Source organism: Salvelinus sp. IW2-2015, unplaced genomic scaffold (genome assembly GCF_002910315.2).
Source record: "Salvelinus sp. IW2-2015 unplaced genomic scaffold, ASM291031v2 Un_scaffold2482, whole genome shotgun sequence".
Lineage (NCBI taxonomy): Eukaryota > Metazoa > Chordata > Actinopteri > Salmoniformes > Salmonidae > Salvelinus > Salvelinus sp. IW2-2015.
The window spans coordinates 26,046-36,627 of NW_019943800.1; the positions used below are offsets into that span (position 1 = coordinate 26,046).

The 10,582-nt window shown below is 40.9% G+C and overlaps 1 long non-coding RNA gene across 1 annotated transcript in view; it reads left to right on the forward strand.

Moving 5' to 3' along the window:
• The first annotated feature begins 2,738 nt into the window (after positions 1-2,738).
• The window catches only part of LOC139025300 (uncharacterized), a 32,244-nt gene continuing 24,400 nt past the window's right edge, over positions 2,739-10,582 (forward strand). Inside the window, exon 1 of the long non-coding RNA XR_011476860.1 lies at positions 2,739-3,019. This is a non-coding gene — a long non-coding RNA (uncharacterized lncRNA). The remainder of the gene's footprint in view (positions 3,020-10,582) is intronic.

A 10,582-nucleotide genomic window follows, 5' to 3' on the forward strand; every position in this document is an offset into this window, starting at 1 on the left:
AGCATTAGTGAGGTCGAGCACTGATGTTGGGCGATTAGGCCTGGCTCACATTCGGCATTCCAATTCATCCCAAAGGTGTTCGATGGGGTTGAGGTCAGGACTTTGTGCAGGCCAGTCAAGTTCTTCCACACCAATCTCAACAAACCATTTCTGTTTGGACCTCGATTTGTGCAAGGGGGTTCATTGTCATGCTGAAACAGGAAAGTGCCTTCCCCAAACTGTTGCCACAAGGTGGAAGCACAGAATTGTCTAGAATGCCATTGTATGCTGTAGCGTTAAAACGTCCCTTCACTGGAACTAAGGGGCCTAGCCCGGACCATGAAAAACAGCCCCAGGCCATTATTCCTCCTCCACCAAACTTTACAGTTGGCACTTAGCATTTGGGCCGAAAGCGTTCTCCTGGAATCTCCTGGCCTTATCTTAGGGTTGTGTGCGGCTGCTCGACCATGGAAACCCATTTCACAAAGCTCCCAATGAACAGTTCTTGTGCTGACGTTGCTAGAGTCAGTTTGGAACTCGGTAGTGAGTGTTGCAACAAAAGGTGTTTTTTACGCGCTACACGCTTTAGCATTCGGCGGTCCTGTTATGTGAGCTTGTGTGACCTACCACTTCACAGCTGAGCTGTTGTTGCTCCTAGACGTTTCCAATTCACAATAACAGCACTTACAGTTAACCGGGGCAGAAATTTGATGAACTGACTTGTTGGAAAGGTGGCATCCTATGATGGTGCCACGTTGAAAGTCACTTAGCTCTTCAATGAGGCCATTCTACTGCCAAGGTTTGTCTATGGATATTGTATGGCTGTGTGCTAGATTTTATACACCTGTAGCCAAATCCACAAATTTGAAGGGGTGTCCAAATACTTTTGTGTATATATATAGTGTACATGTTTGACTTATAAAGTAAATACATGTTTTCCTCTTAGCATCATCAGGCCAGAGGAGGTGGTCTGTGATGTCTGTGATGAGCTGAAAGCTGTGAAGTTCTGTCTGACCTGCACGCAGTCCTACTGTGAGACCCACGTTAAGAAGCACTACACAGTACCTAAACTACAGAGACACACCCTGGTGGAGGTGACTGAAGGCCTGGAGGAGAGACTCTGTCAGGAACACCACAGAGCTCTGGAGGTGTTCTGCAGGACAGACCAGAAGCTGATCTGCAGTCTGTGTGTAGTAACAGAACATGAAGGACATGATGTAGTCTATGAGGAGATAAAACAGTCAGGAAGACAGGTAGGTAGATGCTCTATAAAGAAGATATTACATTTGATAATGATGATGTTCAGTCATACAAGCTTTTTCATCGTATGTTCTGGAAAACAACAACAGTGTTTTTCATCAAAATAATGGCTTCTTACTCTGTTTTCAAGACTTTTGATAGAGATCAATGTCAAAGACTAAAGCTGGCCTCAGTTGACGGTAGGTTTTTTGTACAATCAAGAAATACATTGTATTTTCAGACCTTAACATTGTGTTCAACAACATACATACAATTTTAAGACCATTTAAAGAGGAAGATGATTTTGTTTAGATTAATAATTCTTATTCCATAATGATTGTATGATTAATATGTTTTCTTTTTAGTGTGTCAGTGCAATTAAGGTAATGATTTTTTCTCTTCCATTATTTCTTTAGAAGTACTGCCCCCTCCTGGTGAGATCCAGTTCCTGTCAGTGACATCAGACTCTGTGTCTCTGAGCTGGGGTTCTCCTGAGGGACTGACAGGAGCACAGAATTTCAGTGTAACTTGGGGATGTGATGGGGAAGAGAGGAGCCTGATGGTAGAAGATGGGTGTAATGTTGAAATAGATGGACTCCAGCCTGGTAAAAAGTACCAGTTCAGTGTGGCTAGAGAGGGAGAAGATGGAAGACAAAGCAAATGGGTCTCAGCATCTGTATTTACTGGTACAGTAACTTGAGTTTGTTTTTGATTATGTGCTTCTAAGGATGTAGTTTTTCATGTGATGCCCAAACAAGACATTAGCTATAGGCCTATCCTATATTTTGTTTCATCAAACATATTATTTTTCTTCCTAGTGGTCCCAGCACCCAGGGACTTACAAATAAACCAATCAGGCGCGACCTCATTCACTGTCAGTTGGTCCAAGGCTGAAGAATTGGAGAAAGTCCCACAACGCTTTCTCATATCCTACTGCAGCCCGGGATCAGAGACCCGCACAGCCAATACTGAGGACTCCTACAGAACTCTCTCTGGCCTGCTACCTGGTACTCAGTACACCATCAGTGTCTCAACTGTGTTGAACAATGGGAAACAGAGCACACCTCTCTCTACAACCATCTGTACAAGTAAGCCTCATACCGACTCACTTCACTTCTGGGGGGCGGAATTGGACAAATCTGAACTAGACTGAACCTTTTTCCTGAAGAGAATTTATGTGCTTGTTTCAGCTGTCTAAAGTATTTGTATGGTAGTCTAAGAAGTTTAGATTTTATATTGTTGGAGCCAAGTGTTATAACATGTAGGCTAGTGTGATAGAAGTAGTGTTTACAATTGTAATTGTTAGAGCCTAGTGTTATTAAATGTAGGCTAGTGTGATAGAAGTAGTGTTTACAATTGTAATTGTTAGAGCCTAGTGTTATTAAATGTAGACTAGTGTGATAGTAGTAGTGAGCAGTGACAGTAAGTATTAGTGGGATATTATCCTTCAGTGGAATATTAACAGTAGAATGGAAGTCAGCAGGGCTACAAATGATCAGCTACTATTAACTATATTAAACCCGTCCCCTAGTTATCTCTGCCCCGATAGGGCTGAATGTTGACTTAGTTAACACCACATCAGCTGCTGTTAGCTGGAACCAGCCACCAGGATTGGACCAAACCCAACATCATTACCAGATCTCCTACTACTGTCCAGGGACAGAACCACACATCACTACCACGTCTTCACACAGCATCACTCTCTCTGAGCTGCAATGTGGTACTCAGTACTCTGTCACTGTCTGCACTGTGCTGGAAGATGGAAAGCAAAGTGAACTGGTGTCAACAACCCTCACCACAAGTAAGGAAGTACCCTACTTAAGTATTATCTCTGGTGTCAAAGTTTATGAAACGTTAGCTAGTTATCAAAATTACTACATAAACTAATCATAATGGATGTGTCGGCATGGGATGTAAAGGTAAAGTATCTTCACTGATGAGAAATATATGATGGTAAATTATCCAGTTCTCACAATGCAGTTTGGTGCTGAAATGAATTTAAAAATAAATAATAATATCTGAGTTCATTGTTTCTTCCACTCCTGTGAGTCATTATGTCAAGGACTTGGTGTGCCTCTGCTTGCTTTAACCCAATGAGTCCCAACGTCACACCGGCCTGATTTAGTACTTTTAATCATTGTTAACCCTTGTGTACAGACTTCTTGACTGTACCATTGGATTAGTCTATTTCTTCTGCATCAGTTGGTATCAACCATTAGTCTGTTTGATTAACAGAGTCTGAGTGGGGAGCAGTGTTTCTGAGTCCAGAGGCTGGGTCTTTTTACAGAATTATATTTTGAGTCCGAATGGTTTGAGCTACAAACTATGAATCACTATCTCTGAAAAGCTGAGACTCTCATGAAAATGCACATTTAACGTTTCTCTCATATTAGGCCTTTCCCCGACCCCCAAAAATCTTGGCCGACCGAAAGTTGTCTGTTTTTCTACCAATCGATTGGTCAAAATGTTTAAATGCAACGGTTGGCGTGGGTATCCGAGGCACAAACGAAAAGGTCGGAGCCTGTGTACGAGTTGTCAGCAGCCGCGTAGGTTGTAGATTGGCTGTAACCTTTCAACCAAATCTCCTGGTGTTTGTGCTTCAAAACGCTCAGTGGCTGTCGAGGCTTGTCAGTCACCACGGCGTATGCGTGTGGCGACTGTTCCACTGCCTGCGAACTGAGACGAGGATATGTGTCTGCGATATGGCACAGCGTTTCACCAGTGGGAATCATCGGGTCAGTTGCGGGACTGACGCCGTTCGATTCATAGTAAGGGGTTTCAGTCCCCCTTAAAGTGGAAAATGTATCATTGGAAGCAGAGTACACTCTGCACGTCAATGCTTTTAATCCTGAGACAGCCGCGGTGCTTGCAGAAGTGTCTGAAGGATTAGAGAAGTTCATCTCAACAACAGTATCGCAATGACGTGATGTGTCATTTCTGTTCATGTAGAAAACAGATTGACTTCTCGGGTTTCGAGTGGGCTGATAGGGTTAAGTTTATCCAAAGTACAGCGTAAAATACATGTTATTGTGGAGAGTATTTATAATTACAGCATTTTTTTTGTGCCATGGTGACAACAATTTAGCAGTGGCACAGTGAAGTTGTTAAATATATATATTTTTTTACATTACATATCTAACCGGCTGAGTGGGGAGCAGTTGTCACTGACGAGTTTGATATTCATTTCCCAATGAGCAAACACTTTCTCTACTTACAGTATTCATATAAATACAGTCGTGACTTGACTTTAACATTAATCTGAAAACTGTTATTTCTCTAATTAACTAACTATGTTTAATTGTTGATTAAATTCATAATGAACTCATTAGGATTTGGGGCACCACGAGAACGGTTGTTTAAAGAGTTAACATCTCCCGAATTAAACTCTAGAAGGTCTATACCTATCACATTGATACATACACGTCTTATTCTAAAATGTATTAAATAGTTTTTTACCCTCATCAATCTACCCACAATACCCCATAATGACAAAGCAAAAACCAGTCTTTTACAGTCGAAATAGTTATGTAAATGATGTATTTGTTTTTTATTTTCAATACATTTGCAAATATTTCTAAAAACCTCTTTTCAATTTTTCCTTATGGGGTATTATGTGTATATTGATGAAGGAAAAAAATTATTTGATCCATTTTAGAATAAGGCTGTTATGTAACAATGTGGAAAATGTCAAGGGGTCTGAATACTTTCCGAATGCACTGTACTGTAATATCTGAATTCATGCTTTCTTCTATTCCTGCCTCTACTTGCTTTAACTTTATCCAAAGTACAGTGTAAAACACTTGTTATTGCGGAGAGTATTTATAATCATTTATAATCACAGCATTCTTTACATTTATATTTATAATGGTCTCAGGATGCTTTACTGTTGGCTTGACACAGGACTGATGGTAGCGCTCACCTTGTCTTCTCCGGACAAGCTTTTTTTCCGGATGCCCCAAACAATCGGAAAGGGGATTCATCAGAGAAAATGACTTTACCCCTGTCCTCAGCAGTCCAATCCCTGTACCTTTTGCAGAATATCAGTCTGRCCCTGATGTTTTTCCTGGAYAGAAGTGGCTTCTTTGCTGCCCTTCTTGACACCAYGCCATCCTCCAAAAGTCTTCGCCTCACTGTGCGTGCAGATGCACTCACACCTGCCTGCTGCCATTCCTGAGCAAGCTCTGTACTGGTGGTGCCCCGATCCCACAGCTGAAACAACTTTAGGAGACGGTGCTGGCGCTTGATGGACTTTCTTGGGCGCCCTGAAGCCTTCTTCACAACAATTTAACCGCTCTCCTTGAAGTTCTTGATGATCCGATAAATAGTTGATTTAGATGCAATCTTCCTGGCAGCAATATCCTTGCCTGTGAAGCCCTTTTTGTGCAAAGCAATGATGACGGCACGTGTTTCCTTGCAGGTAACCATGGTTGACAGAGGATGAACAATGATTCCAAGCACCACCCTCCTTTTGAAGCTTCCGGTCTGTTATTCGAACTCAATCAGCATGACAGAGTGATCTCCAGCCTTGTCCTCTTCAACACTCACACCTGTGTTAACGAGAGACTCACTGACATGATGTTAGCTGGTCCTTTTGTGGCTGGGCTGAAATTCAGTGGAAATGTTTGGGGGATTTAGTTCATTTGCATGGCAAAGAGGGACTTTGCAATTAATTGCAATTCATCTGATCACTCTTCATAATATTCTGGAGTATATGCAAATTGCCATCATACAAACTGAGGCAGCAGACTTTGAACATTTATATTTGTGTCATTCAATTTTTTTTTGCCACAACTGTATACAGTTGAAGTTGGAAGTTTGATATCTTAACTTTCTCTATACCACAAAATCTAACGATAGAAATGTCATGCTTTAGGTCATTGGGGCGGCAGCGTAGCCTAGTGGTTAGAGCGCTGGACTAGTGGTGGATATTTAAATTCAGCCGGCAAAGCTGGGTCCGATGATAAAATATGCCAGTGTTTCTTGACCGCATCTTCCACTTTTCGCGAGTTCAAAGTATATGCGGTTGTGAACATTACAGAGTGTTCTTTAGCTTTGCGGGTCTTTTTTGTAGCTCTTTCTAAGAAGAGGCTATTCGCCACAATGTGTGGATGAAGCACATAATTTGGCATTGGGAAAACACGAGATGAACTGCTACAAAAAATACCCGCTAAAGAACACTCCGTAATGTTCACAACCACATATACTTTGAACTCGAGAAAAGTGGGAGATGCGGTCAAGAAACACTGGCATATTTTATCATGAGATTTCTAAAAATCCACCACTTATTGTGTATAGGAGAGGTCACAATTTACGTGATAAATTGGTCCATGCCAACTGCCAGCCACAAATGTAAATCAGCCAGGCTCTTTTACGCCCTCCAAATGGCAGCTATAAATGCAGAGGATGCGCACAGTGCAACAATATGATGAAGTGTGAATATTTCTGCCACCTACATACAGGAAAACGTTTCCAAATAAATGACATTATTACGTGTTCCACCACCATGTTATTTACATTATTAAATGTTCATGTGGGTTGAGCTATATTGGTGTTAAGGCTGTGTAAGGAGGGCGAAGTCAGGTGCAGGAGAGCAGAGTAGAGTAAACAGGCACACTTTTATTCCGTTCAACAATATGCACAAAAAATGACATACAGTAAGTGACCAAAAACACGTAACATAAACTATAAAAGTATTGCGCGTGAACATACACCATTACCAAGGAACAATTACACACAAAGACATGATGCGGAACAGAGGACTAAATACATGTAGATTGATTGGGGAATGAAAACCAGGTGTGTATGGAACAAGACAAAACAAATGGACATATGAAAAATGGAGCAGTGATGGCTAGAAAGCTGGTGACCTCGATCACCGAACACCGCCCGAACAAGGAGAGGAGCCGACTTCGGCAGAAGTCGTGACAGTTGGTAAAACCTCTCATTCTCTCAAACAGAGAATTAGTGAACATAAAAGTTCAATCAGGAGAAACGACAGGGATTATCCAGTCGCAGTACATTTTAATGACCTAAAGCGTGACATTTCTACCTTTAGATTTTGTGGCATAGAGAAAGTTAAGATATCGGACAGGGGAGGTGATATTAATAATACTCTGAGTAAAAGAGAAAGTTGGGGGATTTTCACCCTCCAGACATTATTTCCTAAAGGACTTAATGATGAAATGCCTATGTATGTTATGTTGTGAATTTTAACATGAATTATGCCCCTATTTAAGATTACTCTGATGTTTTTCGTACGATGTACCCAATGATTAATGAAAACTTGTTCGGTAGGTCTATGTCCTCTTTGTGGTTTTACAGACGTGTTTAATACGTCTTATTTACACACTTTTTAAAAAATATTTATGAACTGCATATTGTTATATTTGGTAGCACTTATTTGTTTTTCCTTCGCCTCCAACCACTTTCGATGCGTGGAACCGGTCTACATAAGGGTGCAATTTTCTTTTTTTTTTACTCACAAAAGCACTGACGAAGGCCGTGAGGCCGATACGTAAGCTTATTAAAGATCAGTGATACTATCAAGAGCAGTGTGCGGTTTCCTTTTTCCTTCATCTTGTTCAACTGTTACCATACACCTGCAAAAAAGATTGCTCAGATGTGCGAGTGCCTTTTAAATTGAAATTTTCCCATATCAAAAGTAATTGCAAGCCGGGCATTTTCTAATTTTTCATATATTATTCTACTTTTTCCTCTTGTAATATATTTCTGGAGTTCAACCATAGCCCTGACAATAATGTATTTTTCTCTTAGTAATCCCTGCTGCAGACCAGCTAAATGTTGACTCAGTGGACACCACATCAGCTGCTGTTAGCTGGAGCCAGCCACCAGGATTGGACCAAACCCAACATCATTACCAGATCTCCTACTGCTGTCCAGGGACAGAACCACACATCACTAACACATCTTCACACAGCATCACTCTCTCTGACCTGAAACCTGCTACTGAATACTCAGTCACTGTCTGCACTGTGCTGGAAAATGGGGCACAAAGTCAAATTGTGTTAACAACTCTTACCACAACAAGTAAGGAAGTACTCTAGTAAATTATTAGGTTGGTGTCTAACTTTGACTAGTAATCAAAATGACTCTAATGTAAATGAACTAATCATAATGGATGTGTCAACATGGGATGTAAAGGTCCAGTATCTTCCCTGATGAGAAATACATTCGCCTCCAACATGTGGCACCCTTGATAAAGATGATCAAAAAATACTATAAAATATATAATAATACTGAGCTATATTTTAGGATCATAAAATTGGGAAATTAAATGATTTCATGCAATTGTTCAGATGGTTTAACTACTATTATATATTTTTAAAAGATAAGTGCTAAAATTATCGGCACGCCTGTTTTCAATACTTTGTGCACCCTCTCCTTGCGAGGATAACAGCACTTAGCCTTTTTCTATCATGTTTAATGAGATAGAACACATTGGGAGGGATCTCAGACCATTCCTCCATGGAGAATTTTTACAGGTCCTTGACATTTACATTTTACATTTAAGTCATTTAGCAGACGCTCTTATCCAGAGCGACTTACAAGTACATACATTCATTCATTCATTCTGCAATTATGGACTGCTCTCTTCAATTCAAACTACAGGTTTTCAAATGGGGTTCAAGTCTGGATAAAGAGATGGCTATTGCAAAATGTTAATTTTGTGGTCAATTACCATTTTGATTTGTACTTGGGGTCATTGTCTTGCTGGAAGATCCATTTGCAGGGAAGTTTCAGCCTCCTTGCAACCAGTTTTTTTTGGTAGAGTTCATTGCTCTGTTGACCTTTTTTACATTTTTTTAAATATTTTATTTAACTAGGCAAGTCAGTTAAGAACAAATTCTTATTTACAATGACGGCCTACCCCGGCCAAACCCGGACGACGCTGGGCCAATTGTGCGCCGCCCTATGGGATTCCCAATCACGTCCAGTTGTGATGCAGCCTGGAACCACACCCGGGTCTGTAGTGACGCCTCTAGCACTGAGATGCAGTGCCTTAGACAGCTGCGCCACTCGGGAACCCTAACAAGGGCCCCAGAACCAGTGGAAGCAAAACAACCCGATTACATCAAAGATCTACCATCATTTTTTACAGCTGGTATGAGGTTCTTTTCTGCATATGCATCCTTCTATCGAGGCCAAAGAGCTCTATTTTCATCTCTGACCATAGCACCTGGTGCCAGTCCCGTGGCGTCTAATCAGAGATTTGGAGACTTGGTAAGCCCAAGATGAGACCAAGTTCTGTAATTCTCCAACTAGGGCCATTGGACTTTTCTTTGCCTCCCGAATCACTGGAAGAGGACAGGCAGTGCTCCTTTCTTTAATCATGTTGGTCGAAGGTTCGATCAAGTCCTCAGCTTGGAAATGATGGCTGCAAACCCTGATGTGATCTGTCACTGTGAACTTGTCACGTCAAATATTTACTATGCACCTCTTCCGTGCTTCTTCTAATGTTGGAAAATTGTGGAAGCTTACGGAGTTGAACTTCACCGATGCCTCACATTGTGCAATGTTCCACTGAGGTGCTGCCTTCCTGGTGTTTGTTTAAATGCAAAAGTTTTGCACTTCCCTGAAATCATGTGGATTTTTAAGAGGAAATAACAAAATAAAATATAAAAATTAGGAACAGTATGGTTAAATACGCAGTTTTTGTTAAGTTGTGACTGATGTTTGCATTGTGGTTTGTTTGCCTCTAAATTAGACTGGAACCGGATGGCCTGGCTAGTAAGTTTTTTGCAAAAGTACATGCGGGTGGTGTTGACGTTCTACACTATTGTTTTTGTATAAAATTATACAATTTCACCAATTTCTTTAGCGTACAACATAGCTCGCTTTTATACTTCTGCTCATCTTTATCAAGGGTGCCAGTAATTGTGGAGGTGACTGTGTATTATGATGAATTCCCCAGATCGTACAATGCTGTTTAGTACTGAAATAAATGTATGTTTTTTTTTATATCTGAATTAACTAGAGGCTAAGCCTTGTGGAAGAATGTTTTGAAGTGTCTGACCTATATCTAAAGGAGAAAAAAAATTGTAACAAAAAACCATCAAACTACTTACATTAAATTATTTTTTACCGATACCGGGTTACCTTAGACAATTTGTGTGAAGCTTGTGGTAGTCGTAGAGCAAAACAACTGACATGTACGCACCCAAGCTGTTTGGACGCTACAGACAGAAGTTGACTAGTTATCAAGATGGCTCTCAACAATAATGTATTTTCTCTCAGTAATTCCTGCTCCAGACCAGCTGACTGTTGACTCAGTGGACACCACATCAGCTGCTGTTAGCTGGAGCCAGCCACCAGGATTCGACCAAACCCAACATCATTACCAGAT